This window comes from Cebus imitator, unplaced genomic scaffold (assembly GCF_001604975.1).
Source record: "Cebus imitator isolate Cc_AM_T3 unplaced genomic scaffold, Cebus_imitator-1.0 Scaffold49, whole genome shotgun sequence".
Taxonomy (NCBI): Eukaryota; Metazoa; Chordata; class Mammalia; order Primates; family Cebidae; genus Cebus; species Cebus imitator.
In genome coordinates, this window is record NW_016107364.1 from 1,702,495 (window position 1) to 1,724,078 (window position 21,584).

General features: G+C 38.7%; 1 protein-coding gene across 6 annotated transcripts in view; it reads right to left on the reverse strand.

The window, feature by feature from the left end:
- CD226 (CD226 molecule) overlaps positions 1 to 21,584 on the reverse strand; it is a 115,168-nt gene that overhangs the window by 16,364 nt on the left and 77,220 nt on the right. The window lies entirely within an intron of this gene.

Genomic DNA, 21,584 nt, shown 5'->3' on the forward strand with positions numbered 1-21,584 from the left:
GAAGAATCAATATCGTCAAAATGGCCATACTGCCCAAAGTAATTTACAGATTCAATGCTATCCCCATCAAGCTACCAATGACCTTCTTCGCAGAACTGGAAAAAATCACCTTAAACTTCATATGGAACCAAAAGAGAGCCCGCATAGCCAAGTCAATTCTAAGCAAAAAGAACAAAGTGGGAGGCATCACACTACCGGACTTCAAACTATTCTCTAGTTCTTTTAATTGTGATGTTAGGGTGTTGATTTTAGATCTTTCCCACTTTTTCCTGTGGGCATTTAGTGCTATAAATTTCCCTCTAAACACTGCTTTAGTTGTGTCCCAGAGATTCTAGTACATAGTATCTTTGTTCTCATTAGTTTCAAATAATTTATTTTATTTCTGTCTTAATTTCATTATTCACCCAGTAGTCATGCAGGAGCAGGTTATTCAGTTTCCATGTAGTTGTGCAGTTTTGAGTGAGTTTCTTAATCCTGAGTTCTGGCATTGACCCCTTTACCATTATGTAATGTTCTTGTCTCTTTCAATCTTTGTTGGTTTAAAGTCTGGTTTATCAGACTAAAATTTCAACCTGTGCTTTTTTTTTTTGGCTTTCCATTTGCTTGGTAAATCTTCCTCCATCCCTTTATTTTGAGCCTATGTGTGTTTTTGCATATGAGATGGGTCTCCTAATACACCACACCGATGGGTTTTGACTCTTTATCCAATTTGTCAGTCTGTGTCTTTTAATTGGGGTATTTAGCCCATTTACATTTAAGGTTAATTTATTGTTATGATGAATTTGATTCTAACATTATGATGCTAACTGGTTATTTTGCCCATTAGTTGATGCAGTTTTTTCATAGTGTTGATGGTCTTTACAATTTGTTACATTTTTGAAGTGGCTGGTACCAGTTTTTCCTTTCCATATTTAGTGCTTCCTTCAAGAGCTCTTATAAGACAGGCCTGGTGGTGACAAAATCTTTCAGCATTTTGCTTGTCTGTAAAGAATTTTATTTCTTCTTCACTTCTGTAGCTTAGCTTGGCTGGATATGAAATTCTGGGTTGAAAATTCTTTTCTTTTAGAATGTTGAATATTGTCCCCCACTCTCTTCTGGCTTGTAGGGTTTCTGCAGAGAGATCTGCCCAAGTCCCCCTCGAACATTTTATGTTTTTGTTACATCCTCTTGCACACAACACACCTCACAGCCCCCAACCCACAGAGCACATTGTGAACACTTCCCACAGAGAAGAACCCCATCAATAACTGCTGCTGAGAATGGGATTGAATTGAAACCCAGTAGTTGTCTTAGTTGCCATTTCTCTTGGGACAGTGAACCTGCCAATCACCCCACCATTAAAATGGGGCCAGGCTCTGAAAGGGCAACACAATTTCCCTTCCTCCTGAAATCAAAGCTTGAGCGCTTGTACTGTGACACCCAGGCTGTCTGGAAACCTACTGCAACCTGAAAACCATGCCTTTCAGCCAGTTCTTCCCCATCTTTTCCTCAGATAATTTATTCTCACTTTATCCACTATTTAGCTGCATATTTTTTCATAAGATCTCAAAGTGTAGACCCACTCATTAGTTTACAAACTTTACTGCAATGGAAAACTAAGACAAATAAGCAAACATTTTATTTTTAAACTTTTTAAACATAGATTCCACAAATATGTTAAGTCATGCAGAATTTTTTCTTTTTGTGTCTGGCTTATTTCACTTAGCATAATGTCCTCCAGGTTTATCCACCTTGTCACACGTGACAGGATTTCCTTCTTTTTTTAAGGGTTGATAATACTCCATTGCGTATATGTACCACGTTTTCTTTATCCATTCATCTGTTGATGGACACCTAGGTTGCATCCACATCTTGACTATTGTGGACAATGATGCAATACATACATGGTGCAGATATTTCTTCAAGATTCTGATTTCATTTCCTTTGTGTATATACCCATCAGAAGGATTGCTGGTTCATATGATAGTTTTATTTTTAATTTCTTTTTTTGTTTTGTTTTGGAGATGGAGTTTCACTCTTGTCACCCAGGCTGGAGTGTAGTGGTGCAATCTTGGCTCACTGTAAGATCCACCTCCCAGGTTCAAGCGATTCTCCTGCCTCAGTCTCCAAGTAGCTGCAATTACAGGTGTCTGCCACCATGCTCAGCTAATTTTTGTATTTTTAGTAGAGATGAGGTTTTGCTATTTGGCCAGGCTGGTTTCAAACTCCTGACCTCAGGTGATCCACCCACCTTGGCCTCCCAAAGTGCTGAATTACAGGGGTGAGCCACTGTACCTGGCCTATTTTTAATTTCTTGAGAAATTTCCATTCTGTACAAATAATGGCTGTACCCATTTATATTTCCACCAACAGTGTACAAGGGCTCCCTTTTCTCCACATCCTCACCAACACTTGCCCTCTCTCATCTTTATGGTAACAGCCATTCTAATAGGTGTGAGGTGAGAGCTCACTGTGGTTTTGATTTGCATTTCCCTGATAACTAGTAATGTTGAGCACCTTTGCATATACCTATTGGCGAGTGTTATGTCTTCTTTGGAAAAATGTCAATTTTTGCCCACTGTTTAATTGGGTTGTTCTTTTGCTATGAAATCCTGCCATTTGTGGTAGCATGGATGAATCTGGAGGACATTATGCTAAGTGAAATAAGCTAGACATAGAAAGACAAATACTGTATAATCTCACTTGTATGTGGAATCTAAGAAACTTGAACTTACAGAAGCAGGGAATAGAACAGTGATTGGAAGGACCTGGGAGTGCAGAAAAAAGGGAGGCATTGGTTAAAGAATACCAACTTTTGGTTATAAGATAAATAAGTTCTGAGGACCTACTATACAGTATGGATGGTGGTAGATGAGTTAATTAATTTGATTGTGGTAATTATTGCACCTTGTTTACATACATCAAATCATCACATTGCATTGCCTGAATATATTCTATCTTTATTTGACAGTTAATTATTATTATTTTTTTAATTTTAAGCACTTGTTTTCTTTGGGCGTTTTTACATTTTCCAAATTTTCTAGATGATGTGTTACTTTTGTAATCAGAAAAACACAGTACAAAAAAATTAAAGTCTGCAGGCTTAAAACAGAATATTCTATCCAATCTTTGGGGTTAAAGTACAGGTTGTAGAAATCTTTTTTAAAAATAGACTCAGAATACTTAACGATTAAGGTGGCTTTCTTTATTAAGGTCTAATTTATATGACTTGAACAGTATAATCCACTTGAAAGTACAAACATTTGTATCACACTGCCCAAATATGAATCTAAACGTCAGATGTATTCTTTCATATGAAATGTGTTACCTATTTGTAACCTCTTTTTAGAAATGTTTCACCACTTGGATCAGATCCACTCATTTACTCAGTCTTTAAACACAAAGTATTTCAAGGTATACTGTATGTCTGGTACTATAGACAAAGTGGTAAGTAAAGACAGATTTGACACTTGCATAGAAAAACACTCTCTCAAATTGTGTTTTTCCTCTGCTCTCACATTACCTCAACAATTGTCAACACAGACTCCTGAAACCAAAGCTGTAGGTGATTTTCCTATACACCAAGTAATAGACACCAGTTGAGTGTCCATCAATTCAATTCCAACACTATCTACCAGAGGATAGTATCAGATTGCACAGATTGGGGGCTCAGTCCCAAAGACATCCCTTCCCCTGTTGCCAACCCACTCTTCAAACACCAATTGCAAGTCCAGGCCTCTAGAACCTCTGACTGATGGGCTTCAAGCTGGGGTTCCCATGGCCTTTCTCCAGGTTTGGTTAATCTGGTGGAGTGGCCCACAGAACTCAAGAAAATACATTTGTCAGTTTATTATCAAGGATATTTCAAGAGATACAAATGAAGAGATGCATAGGGTGAGGTATGTGTAAAGGGGCACAGAGCTCCCAGGCCCACCCTGTCCACGCCACCCTCCAGGGGCCTCCATGTATTCAGTTATTCAGAAGCTCTCCAAACCCCATCCTTCCGAATTTTTATGGAGGCTTCATTACATGGGCATGACTGACAACCCCGTAGAAATGGGAATGGACAAAAAGCATATCATCTAAACCCACAAGACCTGTCTATTCAGACTTTTCTTGGCCTCTCTGTGTAGCAGTCTCCCCTCTAGGTATGGGGTGGGATCCTCTCTGGAATGAGGGTCTTTTCGCTCATATTCAGATTAGCGTCTTACCTTGGGCAGAAGAAAGGACAGGAGAAGGTCAGAGAGCGAGCTTCTGTTTCCTGAGGTCTAAAGTGCTCTGACATTATAACAAGGACCCTGGGAGTTTGGAGCCAGGACCTGTGATGAAAACCTGCATATCTGCATATCCTAATACCACAATACCTGATTTCGCTGAACATACATTGTTTTTGAAAAGTCCTAGACAATTTAAAAACAATTAAGGAAACATGATTTTTTCTTAAGAAATAAAGGTGAAAGAAAGCACAGGGGTCAGGTAGAGATTCAATCCAGAGACACTTCACTGTAAAGGGGCCCAGCCTGTAGCCAACACGGCTTCTCACTCCATTCCCTGCCCTGCCTGCAGCTTCCACATGAATGAACCCGGCTTAGAACGAGGCTGGGTAACCTTGCACCTTGCTGAGCCCTGGATGACTGGGGAAAATAAAAAAGAAAAGCAAATGGGTATGGATGCTTTGGAAGTTAATCAATAGTTCATAACATTTACTTTTTTCTTTAAGTTTTGCTAATAGATCTCAGGTTGAGTCATGTCAGCCCTTAAACCCTTCTCTTTAAAAAAGAAGAATTATTTCCAGAAGCCACTTTTTTGCTGACTTTTTTCATTTATATCCCAATGCTGTGTTGATTCACAGGAGGACAAAAGTGTCTTGAACCATAAGGCCATTATTTTTCCTTCCATCACAAGAGATAAATACAGTTAAAACCATTTAAAGCAAGCCAGTAAAATATATAAATGAATAATTTACTCCAGGACTGCGACCCTCTAGGCTAAGTTTCTGCCAATGACAAGTATTTATGGCTGAGTTATAAACTCTTAGAAAAGGCTCATGATAGAAATATTGTCAGTCCCTTTCCTCAGAGTTCCACAGGCAAGAGCGGCCATTCACGCCTATAGTTTATCCTCTGTTAGGGTTGGGGTGGAGTTAGGGAGTGAAGAAACTAAGTAACTTAGAACCTAAATAACTGGACCAAAGAACATGCCGGGGAAACCCACAGATCCTGACTCTCTAATGTCCAGCATTAGGCTGGAAAATGCAAATTAAGACCACAATGAGATACCACCTCACACCTGTTTGAATGGCTCTATCAAAAAGATGACAGATAATGAGTGGTTTTTCCCCCTCATCAAGGTGTATGTGGTTGACTCCATTTCTCACCACGTTTTCTCATAAGACTTTCAGGAACAAGCAATTCCTGGCCAAGAAATGAAAGCAAAATCATCTCAATCCCCAGTGGATTCAGATAAATGCTGGAAATAAAATCAGATACAACTCCAAAATGGAGACACTGAAGAAGAACCAAGCTGGGTTTATAAGGAATTGCAGATGAGATGGCACACATATTGATGCTGTGTCAAGGTCAAGATCATCTCAGCATATTGAGCTGCTAATGTCACCACTATCTGGACATTCAAACATGATTGATTGGGAATATATTTTCACTCTCTTTATGTGCTCTGCACTAGTAGATAGGTTCAGTAATAAATACATGGGAATTTGTGTTTCAGAAAAAGAAAGAAGAAAGGAAAGAAAGGAAGAAATAGGAAGGAAGGAAGGAAGGAAGGAAGAAAGGAAGGAAAGAGGGAGGGAGGGAAACAAAGTGTTGGCAAAGATGTGGAGAAAACAGAAAAACAGAACCCTCGCACACTGCTGAAAGACAAATACCACATAATCTCACTTAAATATAGAACCTAAAAAAGTTAATATTTCAGAAGTAGAAAGTAGAATGATGGTAACCAGAGGCTGTACAGGAGGATGGGGAGAGAGATAATGGGGGTTGTTGGTCAAAGGGTATAAAATTTCAGATATACAAAGGGAATAAGTTTTGAGTTTTTTTGTTTTGTTTTGTTTTGTTTTTTTGAGACAGAGTCTTGTTCTTTCACCCAGACTGGAGTGCAGTGGCATGATATTGGCTCACTGCAACCTTCACTTCCTGGGTTTAAGCGATTCTCCTCCCTCAGTTTCCCAAGTAGCTGGGACTACAGGTGCACACCACCACACCCAGCTGATTTTTGTATTTTAGTAGAGACACGGTTTCACCATGTTGGCCAGGTTGGTCTCAAACTCCTGACCTCAAGTGATCCACCCTCCTCAGTCTCCCAAAGTGCTGGGATTACAGGCATGAGCCACCATGCCCAGCCATGTTTTAAGATTTATCATACAGCAGAGTGACTATAGTCAATAATAATGTATACTTTAAAATAACAGAGTAAATTTCAAATGCCTCACCTTAGAAATCACAGGTAAATGAGGCAGTGGATATGTTAATTGCCTTGATTTAATCACCCCACATTGTATACATATATCAAAATATCACATTGTACCCCCAAAATATACACAAATATTATTTGTTGACTAAAAATATTAATTTTTTTAGATAAAAAAGTGAAATATTGGGCCTCATTTTGTGTGCAGATGGACCACACATAGTGAGTTCACACAGAGCAGATGTTGGTGAGCTGACAGATTTGAATTTTCAGGTCACTCCAAGTTTTGACTTTTTATATGATGTAGACAGATAGTCAGCCTTTGTCCCACTTCAGACACTGGTTTACTGAAAACACCAAGACTGAGGAGAAAAGCCTTGGGGCCTAGCCTTGTCTTCTAATTCTTTTCCCTGGAAGACCTCACTGAGGACACTTAATGTTTTAGATACTTTTTTTGGCAACCGCAAAATGGTGATAAAAAATTAACCACAAGGGTAGCTGTGAGACTTAAATAAAGGATGTAGAGGTGCTTTCAATGCTTAAAGCACCAAACAATTTAACTTATTAATCATGCATATATTATATATGCATTTATATTTTATGTAGACACATTCCAAATGAGGATTAAAGAGATAAGTTGTTTCTATTTTTTTCATGTTGAGATGTCACATGGAAGCAGGTGTGCATGGCAGACCATGCTTGCTCCTGCAGCTAGACTCACCTACCTAGGGAAAGCCACAGGTACTGTTGTTAAACATATATAAAATAACTGTTGCTTTGGCAGTCCACAGGACATAGTAGTAGCCCAGTTTGCTGAATTTTCCTATATGCCTGAAATATGCATCAAGTGGATACTGGTATAGTAATATTATTCCAAGTTTTCAAAGGTCAACTTTCTTTGTCCAGATAAATCAGTTTTATACTCTTTGTATTTCAGAAGCCTTTCCCTGTTTTATAGCAAGAAGGTCCTAAGGTGTAGATTATTTTCAGAAAATTAAAGGGCCATGACTTCAACCTCTAATCCTTCTCCTGAGTAAATAACAACTACTCTTCCTCAAAATAAAAGTATTATCAGGCTTTAACTAAGAAACATAAGGCCCAGAGAATTTACATAATTTTCCTGTCATTATAGAACAAACCAATCAGGGAAGCAAGTTTCCCACCTGATGTACAAATTTTGCTACAATTTGCCTCTCTTGGTGGCATTTAAAAAATATATATCAGGTGGGAAACTTTCTTTACATTGAAAATAGTTCTCCCAAATAGTTCAAACACTTTAAAGGTTTATGTCACTTGAGAAACATATAGTCTAAAATAGTCTGTATGTAAGTTTTACCTACACAATATAGAATGACTGCATTAGCTCCCTTTTCTGGCGCCATAATGTAGCATAATTCAGTAATGTGGGCCATAAGTTCTCTACAGAAATTGGTGTATGGCAAGGGTATTTAAGTCAGCACATGAGGACAAATAGATGAGAATATCTTCAAATTGACACTTTTATTCAGAAAAAATGTTAAGGCTGACTCCTTTGTGTTAGATGTCTCATATTTTACACAACTATTTCTTAGCCTTATACTTCTTGCACTCTTTCCTCAACTTTTATGAACACAATATTTAGAGGAAACTGTAGAGATGCTTCAAAAGTCAGACTGTGAATAGCGGCGCATATCTCGCTCACTAGCGTAGTGGACTAGTGTGCAGAAAAGAGTTCACGTAGCAGGCCTGGGTTCTAAGTGGTCCTCCTACCTCAGCCTCCCAAGTAGCTGGGGCCACAGGGACATGCCATCATGCCAGGCTAATATTTTTTTTTAATTTTTATAGAGACAAGATCCCACTATGTTGCTCAGGCTGGTCTTGAACTCTAGACCTCAAGCAATCCTCCTACCTTGGCTTCCCAAAGCACCTTGGTAACAGACAGGAGGCACCACACCGGGCTCTGAGTGATTTGTATGGCCTAGCCAAGACTGTTTCTGTTTAGTTTTATTTCCAGGGCTCTTGTATTCATGTTTGTGCATGCCTTGACTGAAATCAGGAATTAGAAACTAAATACCAAGTACATAGAAAAGAAAATGAAGTAGATGCAACAAGTTCTCTGGTTGGATAAGCATAGCAGTGAGACTGTCAAGTAGATACCGTTACCTTTGACTTATAAAGTGTCTCTTGGGAATCTGGCTTCCTGTTATAATGGATTAAAAATAAAAAACTAGAAAAATGGCAAAAAAATAGACTGGGCTATTGAGGGAAATAAATGAGGTAGGTGATGCTTTGTATTGAGTGAGGAGACCAAATTAAAACAAACATACAAGAGTATAATGATACAAGATAATTTAAAGTGGAGCTTAACCATCTTGCTTCTTATTGTAGCCCACCACATACAGCAAAGTGCAAGACTCGGTGCTCAGAGGACACCAGGACAGTCACAAGATGGTTGTTTCTATTATTCTCTGTTTAGTGAGGCAAAGAAATATGCTATCCAGCTTAGAATTCTTTCCATCTAAAAATGATAATTTTAAAACTTGGTGCATACAAGGAATCAGCTTTACTAAATTTTGAAGATTCATGTATATAAAACGTCTCACTACTTATTACCTACAAAAATAAGGTCTATTGTGTCTGTAAACTTCAAATAAAACAAGTATGAGAATGTATATGTTCTTATAGCAATGTGAGAGAAATACCATCTTAAAATGAACTATTAGTATTAAAAGGCAACCAACATGCTATTTCACAGTTGTATTCAGGGTGCCCCCTCCCCAGGACCTGGGATTTGCTGGAAGGATGCACAGCACTCAGCCTTCAGCCATGCTCACGGCTCAGATTTATGACAGCAGAAAAATCTAAGGCAAATCAGCAAAGGGGTAAGCTGCCTGGGCAAAGTCAGAAGGACTGGCTGATATCTCCAAAGAAAAGCAGGTGTTTAGCATAAACCACATGAACTGTATAAACAGTTTAGACTGAATAAACCATCCCATCAGTTACAGAATGGTCAAAAGCTTCCAAAAATCCAAGTTCCCACATGCCCACAGTGAGCCAAACTTGCAGGAAGGCTTTCCTAAGGACTGTATCCCCAGGCCTGGATGACAGAGCCAGACCCTGTCTCTAAAACAAAACAAAACAAATTATCATACGGAGCCTTGTGAAATATCACCCTGATTCATCGGCCTGGGAACAAGTCCCCGGAATCCACATCTTTTAGCAAGCGTATCAGATGATTCTGATGTTGGTTCCACAGAGCAGCTTTGAGAAACACTGCTCTACTCTAGGGAGCGCCTGCCAGGGGAGCTCCAGCAGCTGACCCCCAGCCTGCCCGTGGGTTTCTCCTCCCTCCTTTCTTAGGGTATTGACTTTAGAACACTGGTAATTGGCAGTTCTGTCTCTGTCTCTTTGAAAGATATGCACATCGCATATCTTTTTAACAGCCAGATAAGTCCCTTGTCAGCTTTTGATGGATAAATGTCTTTCTCAAGGACCTGGGAGCCATCCCTTTGAAATGTAATCATCAACAAAGATAGCACCCTTACCTCCCAGTCTGAGAGGGTAGGAGACTACCACAAGCACCTCCTCAAGGTGCAAAAGTACCCATTGTCATAAAGATATGAGAAGTTTATTTTTCCTTTGGATAAAGCCAATTATTAGCTTACACATATAGTCACCCCCAAATACCAGTTGAATCTAGGATGAAACATTCATCACGAATGACTGACAAGTCCTCTTACTCAGACTAGTTATCATTCATCTTTAGAGCATGTATGTAATGGCTTGTATCTACTTGGCTGTATGAGAGAGTGAGATTTGTCTTTGCAATCTCTTAGGAGGTTACCTGTGATATGTATTATATTCTGATTTAGTGCTTATTCAATAGCAAAATTATTTTGTTTTCTACCGTTGTGGAGTTGTTTTCTGGGTAGGGAGGAGATTTTGTTTCTAATTATATTTTTCCAGCACATTTTTATCATTACTGTTGTTTAATCAGGTATAATTCTACATTACAGTGTTACCATTGTGCTTATCCTCAGGAAATAATAGGAAATTTTCCAAATGCTGCAGTGAAATAAACAGCCTGCTGTCTGCAGGTTGTAACAAGACAGACAATAGGCATGGTATACCATTTAAATATATTATGTATTTAGCTGTAATATATAAACTACATAAACATGAGAGAACATATATGTTCAGAATGTTTTAATATGGAAAATAAACTTTTGTTTTGGGGGCAAGATTTTAGAGGTGACACCCTCGTTATCCCTAAGGAAGAAGAGACTAATATTCTGATTACTGCAGCTCTGGTTTCAAGAAGCCATTCCCAAAATCTCCTGAAACTGATAAGCAACTTCAGCAAAGTCTCAGGATATAAAATCAATGTGCAAAAATCACAAGCATTCCTATACGCTAATAACAGTCTTCAAGAGAGCTAAATCAAGAATGAACTGCCATTCACAATTGCTACAAAGAGAATAAAATACCTAGGAATACAACTAACAAGGAATGTAAAGGACCTCTTCAAGGAGAGCTACGAGCCACTGCTCAACGAAATAAGAGAGGACACAAACAGATGGAGAAACATTCCATGTTCATGGTTAGGAAGAATCAATATCGTGAAAATGGCCATACTGCCCAAAGTAATTTACAGATTCAACGCTATCCCCATCAAGCTACCAATGACCTTCTTCACAGAACTGGAAAAAACCACCTTAAACTTCATATGGAACCAAAAGGGAGCCCATATAGCCAAGTCAATTCTAAGCAAAAAGAGCAAAGCTGGAGGCATCACACTACCGGACTTCAAACTATACTACAAGGCTACAGTAATCAAAACATCATGGTATTGGCACCAAAACAGAGATATGGACCAATGGAACAGAACAGAGGCCTCAGAGGCAACACAACATATCTACAACCATCCAATCTTTGACAAACCTGACAAAAACAAGAAGCCATTAAGGTCTGTGCACAAGAGCAAGAGAGCAGGATTTGAGAGGAAGTGAAGGAAGGAGGAGCCTCACAAGGAGGAAGGAAGGGTGTGCTTGGGAACTTTTAGCAGAATCCTGGAAAGTTGCTCCAGGGAGTAGGCTTTTCCACACAGGAAGCATCCAGTGGGTGGATCTGGTGAGGACATGTGGATCAGGTGCTTTGCTGTGGCCAGAAGCTGTGCCTATGAGACCTGAGCTGTCATCAGGTCTCCTCTGCCCAGATGCTGCTCCTAAAGTTCCCCTAATCTGTTCCTGGTATGGATTTGACTTGACCAGCAATGAGCATCTCCCTTCTAGACCTTCCCGCCTGCTACCTGACTGCCTGTCCCTCATGGCACTGTGTGGACAGCCTGCCTCACATGACTCCATGTTGTACACAAGCCCCTGTAAAAAAGGCAGGGAGGTAGAGGAGAACTTCCCCCCACAGCACTGGGGTCAGCTGAAGTAACCAGAGCTGAAATAAAATAGTGGGAGACCACGTCCCCCCACTCCTTTGCCTAAACTTGCTCTAGATGTTGGTTCAGCCTGAAACCTATAGCTTGTATAAACCTCCTGAAGAAGGATGCTCTGCAGCTCCACAGTCACCAGCTTCTGTTGTGATGAGTCTCCTGATGAGAGTAGTTTTTATCTTCCACTTTGTGCAGAAAAGTAGTGCTGGGGCCAAGAATAAGAACTCTGAAGCCAGTCAGCCTGGATCTGAATCCCCGTCCCTCCACTTATTAGCTACAAAGCCTAAATAAGTCGTGTAAACTCTCCACACCTCATTTTCCTCATAGGTCAAATGAGGGGAGTCAGGCTGCTGTGACAAATGAATAAGTAATTAGGAGTAAATTCTCAGAACAGCCACTGGCACACATAGATACATGCTACATGTGTTTATCATTTAGCGGCCAAGACAAGGCCTTGTGACACTTAATTCTTATAACGGCTACTTGTAACTTTTTCCTTGGGTCCTTAGAAAACTTCAAAATGTGACCGGGTGCGAAGGCTCACAGCACTTTGGGAGGCCGAGGCTGGTGGATCATCTGAGGTCAGGAGTTCCAGACCAGCCTGACCAAACTTGGTGAAACCCCATCTCTACCAAAAATACAAACATTAGCTGGGTGTGGTGGTGGCCGCCTGTAATCCCAGCTGCTCGGGAGTGTAAGGCAGAAGAAACACTTTTGAACCGGGAGGAGGAGGTAGCAGTGAGCCGAGATCGCGCCATTGCACTCCAGCCTGGGCAGAAGAGCAAGACCTTGTCTCAAAAAACATAAAACTAAAAATAAAAACAATATTTTTAAAACTTCAAAATGCAAACTATATATAGCATTTACACAGACTGTATCTAAAGGTGCTACAAATGTTATACAGATCTTTTCGGAATATGAACTTCAGCAAGCCTTAGGCTGAATATTTACCTCCAAATATTCTATCCAATTTTAAACCATTTTATGAAAAAAAATCACTAAATGCTCTACAAAACATGATAGCCTATGCCTGGCTATAAGAAATAATAACTAGGAATAATTTCAAAATCTGCTGCTTTATGCTCTAGAGTTCAATTACCCATCTCATTGTTCTTTTTTAAAAAGAGCCAATAATTTAAAAAGGAATCACATGATCAGATTTCAGAACTGATTATTTGCTGGATAAGGAAGAGAAAATAGTAGTCAATATAAAAGCAAAACGACTTGTTTTGATTAAACTATTTGGGATTTGGCATGTGTGCATGTTAAGTGTGGTTGTAAAATTGCCCACGCCATCATGTGTATTTGTTGAGTGCTTACCATATGGCAGGCTGAAAAATAAACTTGTTACTCTTATACACTCACACACACACACACACACACACACACACACACACACACACAATTTAAAGAGTGAATAATCAATCCTAATGCTATACATAAGAAGTGAAAACTCAAAATACAGTGACATCAGGATACTTCATGAGCCTGTATTTTTATATGTATAAATTTGCCTCCCATGGGTTCATCTGCACTTTGCATCCTACAGAAAATACCCCACCCTTTGTTAATGAAATCTTCTCATCTCAATATCTACTTTTCATTTTGCCTATGTCCATCATCATCACAATAAGGTTTTTTCTTTTCACTCACTGTCCAACATAGCTAAAGCCACGTTCCACCAATCCAACTGAGAGTATTACCATTTCAACTTGATACCTGTGAAAGAATCTCTCCCTCTGATTTACTTAATTAAAACATCACTCACGTCTAAAGGATTGTGAACACCATGCTACTCTGAATTCTACCAAAGTTAAAAACATTGAATTAATCCTGGAAATAAATTTTGGAGTGCTCAATGAAGATTGCAAAATATTTATTGTATAAAAGTTGTATCTAAAACCTTATATTCCTCTGTTGAATAAATGTATTTTTTAAATCTCTGAGTCATTTTAGTATAAATAATAATTTGAAGATACAAACTGGAGTTCAAATCTACCTCTACTTATGACAGATATGTTTTCTTCTTCATTTTCCATCCTCTTAAATAACATAGTCCTCCACAAACCCAGTACGCTGCCTTTGACTATTTATCAGAAGTCATGTCAGTAATGTTTGAAACACTTCAGATGAAGTTCAAAGTAATCAACTGATAGCGTTATAATACTTAAATCAGAATTTCTACTAAGAATGAAATGCTATTAATCTTATAAGAACTTTTTTATTTTTACATTTTAAGTAATTTCTACTTGCCTTTGGAGAAATCTTTGCACAATCATTTACGTTCAGTTTTTAATAAGGCTCTAAGAGACTACCTTGGGCGGTTAACAATTCCCAAGTGCTTTTCGAATGTAAATTCCATATATGACAATAAAGTATAAATGGTTATTTTACAGTCAGAGTCCTTTGAAAGGTATCGAATAATGTGGCCATGCATTGACTATTTTTTCCTTTATTTTTCTTTATTTTATTTATTTATTTTGAGGCAGAGTCTTGCTCTGTTGCCCAGTCTGTGGTCCAATGGTGCAGTCATAGCTCACCACAGCCACGAATTCTTGGGCTCAAGGGATCTTACCACCTCAGCCTCCAAAAGCACCATGTGTAGATGTTAAGTGGGAAGAAAATCAGTATGTTTGTCTGAATTTGAATCCCTACTTGTAGTCTAAGCTCCTAGGGAGAGAAAAACTTCATGAAGAGTTGAAAATTCAATCTGAGGATAAAGGTCCACCTGTAGAACAGCAGTTCCTAAGATCAAGTGCTTTCTAATTCTACAAACTTGCATTGTGTATAGTGGTGTTCAGTTAGAACTTGCTTCATGTACGTGAGGTAGCAATATACAGTCAACAATGTTCTCCATATAATAGTGTCATCAAGTAAATTCAGTGTGTGACCTTTTAGAGTTTCATTCCCTCTGACAATAACTTATCACTATTATTGAATTCAATAGCTTATTTTTCTACACGAATATAGTATGTATAAAAAATGATTGCAGCCAAACATTCTAGGTTTTTGTGTGTTCAAAAAAATGAATAAATCAATAGTAGGGCTTACAAAACAAATTAACTGACCAGTTGCATTTTTTAAATGCAGTGTATCATTTAAAAAAATGATCTGGGCAGAGGCAACGGTAAAGTAAAGATGAAACGACATAATTGCCATGATTGAGTAATCAACTTACTTGTGATTTTGGAAACTATGTTTCATCTGGATACCCAGTTTCCCTGAGAAAACTAAATTGAGCTGAAAATTGTGGTTGATCTGTTTCAGCAGAGGCTATTTTAGCTTGTGAGCAGTGACATGGTGCTCTGGGATTCTGGTCGTGTGCCTCCATCATATAAATTAACTGTCATGGACATTTTACTTTCCATGTAGGTAAAGATAATAAGAGGCTGAGGTTCACCACAAAACGTCATGGAAAGGGACATATCTGTCAGCCCAGTGCACACCAGCTCAGACAATCCTCATGTCTACAAGCTTCATATCCATTCTAAATTCATAGGAGTGGGACAAAAGGTTCTGGATTAATAGAATCCTTAAAAAAAAACTGTCTTGTCTACAACCTGAAACTCTTCTGGAATCCAAATGGGCTGGGAGTAAACTGGTTGGTTTTAGACAGAAATCAAAAGCCAAGGAAATAAGTAACATTTATTTTCTTTCTTCAATATTTTTTTAACCCAACTCAGGAGCACGGAGTCTCAAAGTCAGTATCCTTCCCCAAGCCTGTATAACTACAGGCAAGATTTATAATCTGAGTATATAAGATGTATCATCTATATAGGACATATTACAGCACTCTGTTCCCCTATCCCTCCTCTGTGTCAATCCTATACCTCACATATTCCCAGAAGAAATATCTGGGAAGATTCTCTTAGGCGTGGTACTATGATTTCCTAGTGAATACTTTTATAATGTTAATTTATTAATCCCATCCTCTGTTCAGGTGACCAGCAATTATGTGCCACTTATATTAAAAGTGCAAAATAAGAAAATGAAAGTTAAAAAATTAAATAGGCCTTTCTGGAAGTTATATGCATAAACAAAAGTTTATGAAAGTATTCTCTCGAAACATTGCAATTGATCTATTGAAATTTCAGTTTCTTTGATCAACAATCAGTAAACCTCAAAGGTTAGACATTGATTTAAAAAAATCAGGAAACAAAAGAGGTAGAAGGCTTAAAACTAAAATGGACACAGCCCCTACTAGAATGAATAGAAACATTAACATAATTGCTCAAGAACATTTCCAGGGCATATTCTGAAAAGATGCTTTGACGGCTTTAAACGGATGCCATAATCCTTAATCTCAATTAACTTCTGATAACAAGAGCCTGCAATCTTTGGCTCTTGTTTGGAACATTACAAATAGATGCAGGCCAGGCATGGTGGCTCACACTACCACTCTCAGCACTTTAGGAGGCTAAGGCAGAGGGATTGCTTGAGCTCAGGACCATCTTGGGCAACACAGTGAAACCCCATGTATACCAAAAATCTAAAAATTAGCCAGTCTCAATCAATCAATCAATACAAATAAATGCAGTTATGAAGTCACTCAAGGGTAGCAATTTTCAGACTATAAAATTTTGAGAAATTCAAGATGCTTAGTGTTTCAATGACAGGAAAGCAGTTTTCTCTGATGTGGAAAAAACATAAAGACATTGAGATCTGGCTGAAACTCTACAGGAAAGAAAGTAAATGTGGTGGAAACTTGGCAGGTTGGTTAGAAAAAGGAGAAAGTAGGAAAGTGTGACTGTATTGAGGTAGTGGAAAGCACAAACTGAGATTCAAACCATGCTGACAGCATCTCTCTCCCCTGTGAAGGACACCTTTGTGCCCCGCCTAGGTGGATCAGGGGCCCATGACCCATCACCGATCCTAGGACCAGATGGCTTCACCGATGAATTCTACCAAACATTCTAGGAACCAGTGCCAATCCTGAGTTTAGAAACAGCTCTAAACTCAGTTTATGAGGCCAGCATCACCCTGATACCAAAAGCAGACAAAGATGGAGGAAGGAAGGAAGGAAGGGAGGGAGGGAGGGAGGGAGGAGACAAACAAACTACAGGCTGACATCCCTAATGAACACAGATGAAAAAATCCTCAACAAAAATATTAGCAAACTAAATTCGCCATCACATTAAATGGACTGTAGATTCTAATTGGGTCAGATATATCCCTGGGATGCAAGGATTCAACATAGGTAAATCAATCAATATGATACACCACATTAACAAAATGCTACAGAAAGGCCGCACGATCATCACAATGGAGCATAAAAATCATTTGACAAATTCAACATCTTTGTGTGATAAAAACTTTCAACAAATTAGGGACAGAAGGAACTTACCCCAACACAATAAAGGCCATCTGTAAAAAGGCCACAGCTAACATCGGAGTGAGTCATGTAAAACTGAAAAATTTTGCTCTAAGATCAGGAACAAAGGTGGCCACTTTAAACACCTGTGCTCAACATAGTACAAGAAGTCTTAACCAGAGCCACTAAGCAAGAAAAAGAAAACAAAAGCATTCAAATCAGAAAGGAAAATGCAATATTATCTCTGTTTGCCAATGACATAATTATATATGTTTAAAACCCTAAAAATGCCACAAAAATCCTGTTTGAACAATAAATAAATTCAGTTAAGAGGGAGGATACAAAATCAACATATAAAAATCAGTTAGGTTTCTGTACACAAACAACAAACTATCCAAAACAGGAATTTTAAAAATCCCCTTCCCAATAACAATAAAAAAAATAAAATACTTAGGAATAAACTTAACGAAAAATATTAAAGACTTGCACACTGAAAACTATAAAACAACTTATTATTTCTTGATTGTTGTTTTGCCATCTTTGCTCAAGAACCAGCAATGGCTTTGCTTGACAATTATATGAGATGCAGGTTTTCACTGTCAACACTTAATTTAGCCTACCTCATTCCATATTAATACAAAACTTAGACTCTCCGTACCAACCTAGTCATTTGACTACAGTCACCCATACACCATCTCCCCTTTCCCCCTGCATATTTGGGGTTACTCTTCATAACCTGTTTCACCCTCATTTCTCAGCTCTAATCATTAATGCCTCATTTGAACCTTGATGACCCTGCCTGAGTGGTCTCACTGGTGGAAGACAATCATACAAGGACACAAGTAATTATACTTTTCAAAGGCAAACAGAAGTTTGTTCAATGTTAGCCTCCCCCAGAAACTTTCTGGAAGAACTGATTTTATTTTTTTTAATTATTATTATACTTTAAGTTCTGGGGTACATGTGCAGATCTTGCAGGATTGTTACATAGGTATACACATACCATGGTGGTTTGCTGCCTCCATCCCCCCCATCACCTACATCAGGCATTTCTCCCAGTGTTATCCCTCCCAACCTCCTTACCCCCTGCTATCTCTCCCCTAGCCCCCCAACCCCCAACAGACCCCAGTGTGTAATATTCCCCTTTCTGTGTCCATGTGTTTTCATTGTTCAACACCCATCTATGAGTGAGAACATGCCATGTTTGGTTTTCTGTTCTTGTGTCAGTTTGCTGAGAATGATGGTTTCCAGATTCATCCATGTCCCTGCAAAGGACATCCTTTTTTATGGCTGCATAGTATTCCATGATGTGTATGTGCCACATTTTCTTTATCCAGTCTATCACTGATGGGCATTTGGGTTGGTTCCAGGTCTTTGCTATTGTAAACAGTGCTGCAATGAACATATGTGTGCATGTGTCTTAGAGTAGAACAATTTATAATCCTTTGGGTAGATACCCAGTATCAGAATTGCTGGGTCAAATGGTATTTCTATTTCTAGATCCTTGAGGAATTGCCACACTGTCTTCCACAATGTTTGAACTGATTTACACTCCCACCAACAGTGCAAAAGTAGAACTGATTTTATTTCTTTTGTCTTCATTCTTTTATAATCAATAAGCTTAGTTTAAACAACAGTAGTCTGCACATCATTTAACTAATATTAAAAGACTGGACAAATTCTTTCAGTGGCACCTAAAACACTTATGACAAATAAAGTCATAAGGCAGAGGATATTAAGGAACAAAAATAACTGTAGTCACTGTCAATAAGCACATATTCCTCTGCCTTGCTCATCAGTCCAGGCAAATTTCAAATTCAGAAACGTCAGTCTGAAACTATTTTATTCTACATTTTAGGTCATAAGTGCAAAGTGCAGGAAAAAGATCTTTCTTTTAATTCAGCAAAAAAGTCAATAGCAAATTTGAGTTCAGCTCTTGCTTCTGCCATTTTCTCCTCTGTTCAAAACCAAACAAGGCCTGGATACCTGACCTTTTGGTTGGCAGAGGTCCTCTGCTGAGTGGCCTAGTACTTGTCTGAAGATGAATGTAGGTGGGTAGGATTCAGGGGAAGAGCCCCTCTGTGTGTGTTCGTGCGTATAAATATGAGAGTACTAAAAACCTCTCTTTTGGATCCAATACTATGTGATATAAAAGAAGTTGTTGAGAACTAACAAAAGTATGTACATCAATTTATAAAATCTGCCACAATCACCTTTCCCTTGACAGTTGAAATAAATTAAATCTGTTCCACATCTTCTTATATCTGTTTCTCTGCTTTAATCTCCACATTGATTTTTGACCAGAGCCTCAAGTCTTAAAATAATCAAATTGCACCAGAGAAAACACAAATGATCTGTTTTGCTTTGCAACTATTTTGTTATATTCAATCTTTCAGTTATTAAAACTGAAAAAAGGAATTAAACAGAAACACACAGTTAATGGCTGTCATCTTCTGTCAATGAAAACTTTTTAATAGGTCCAGTTGGATACAAGGTCCAGTTGACATTCTTTCAATCTGTCAACTGAATGTGAAAAAGCAACTGTTCAAAACACACGTACACTAACAATACTGACTGTTACATTTAGTCATCTTCATTTCACTGGCAGATTTTGACATTGTTTATAATTTACATACAAATAAATAGTTTTGTGAAAGAAACTTAGTCATCTTTGGACAGATGAATGACATTTTTACTTATTAGTAAGAGTTAAATACGGTTATTCAACCATATTTAAAATCTGTTACCTAAATCTCCTAAAATCTGTTATCTTCATTTTCTCTATAATTTAAGATGTTTACAATTACCTTTTCAGCATATAATGGACAAGATCTTGTATGTATTTGAAAATGATCCTTCATGACATTTTTCTAAATAGAATAGTTTCCTGTCTTGGTCCCTAAAAAAGGGTCAGTATCTGCTTTCACTGTTTCTTTTTCCTGACCAGTTTCAACAAATACTTCTGTAATACAAGGTTTTTTTAGGTAAGAAATACTTTTTGTCTGTGTCTGAAGGAACAGAGTCAACATTTAAGATGTGGAGTCTCTGCTAATTTTTCTTCCCCCAAATATTTCACCAACCACTCATTTTCATTAAACTCTAAGTCCAATGAGTCCAATGTATGTCTCACCATGGTCCCTACCCCTTTAAGAACAACAAGGGAAGCCTGATGTGGTCCAAGGTGATTGTGTATAAAAAGATGCTATCCACTGAAAATGCTCTCCTTATTATACACAGAGCTGTAGTGGAGGCTTCCATTTACACAAAACCTTTTCTTCTGCATTTTCAACACAGGAAGAAATACCAGTCTGTAACATAAGCAGAGTCTACAAAGGGACCGCCAAAGCCTAGCAAGCCTTCGCTCTAAAAGTCAAGGTAAATATTGGCTGGCTGAAAACATGTGGAAGGGAAGAGGAAGGGAAGAAAAGAAAAGGGAAGGGAACAGACTTAGAGAATGAAGGAAGGGAAGGAAAGAAGGAGGGGAGGGTGGGAGAAAGGGAAGGAGGGAACTGGAGTACAGGCCCCTACACAGAACTCTACATGGGCCTCTATATTTATACTTCCATAAGCGAAAAAAACAAAAAATCACTTTTTCTCACACTCATACAAAGTGGATCCAGGTTTTGTGGGGCCTGAATCTTACACAATTTAGGGCTTCATTGTGATGAAAGAGACAAATGCCTAATACACAAATAGTGCTGTGTCTTGGACAGGGCCTGCTCAGGTGGAAGGAAGGAAGGGGAGGGAAGGGAGGAAGGGGGAGCAAAGTGAAAGGCAAAAATAAATTCTTTTCTCTTCCACCTCCTGACAGTGAGGAAGAGGTGGAGCTGAGGGAGCCTGGATGGCCTTGCTTCCTCTCAACTGTAATACAGGCTTCTACACAGACCTCTATATGGGCCTCTCTATATTAGCACTTCTGACAGTAAAAAACAAAACAAAACAAAACATCACTTTTTCCTCACACTCATACAAAGTGGGTCTAGGTTTTGCAGGTCCTGAAACAAAATTTAGGGCTTCATTGTGACAAAAGAGACAAATGCCTAATACATAAATAGTGCAGAGGGGGCCTGCTCGGGTGAGAGCCCCAAAGGCCAATTTCACCAGCACAAAGACTATACTCAGTAAATGTCACCAAATATCCAAGTCAGTGGTTCCTATAGCATGTTTGGAGGGCCTGGGGATCCCTGTGTCCCTTCCGAGGATCTGCAAGGTCAAACCTATTTTCCTAGTAATGTTAAGATGTAACATCAGTCTGTTTCTGCATCCACATCTGAAAAAGACTGAGAGAAAAAACGACTCCAGTCTGCCAAACTTGCAACCACATTCTCAAACACCTGTTGACTTCCACTCAACGCAGCCCTGATTCAGCTGTACCAGCCTAGGAGTGTCTTGTTATTGCTGGGGTTCATGGGGATTCTAACACCTTATCACCACCATCGAAAACGT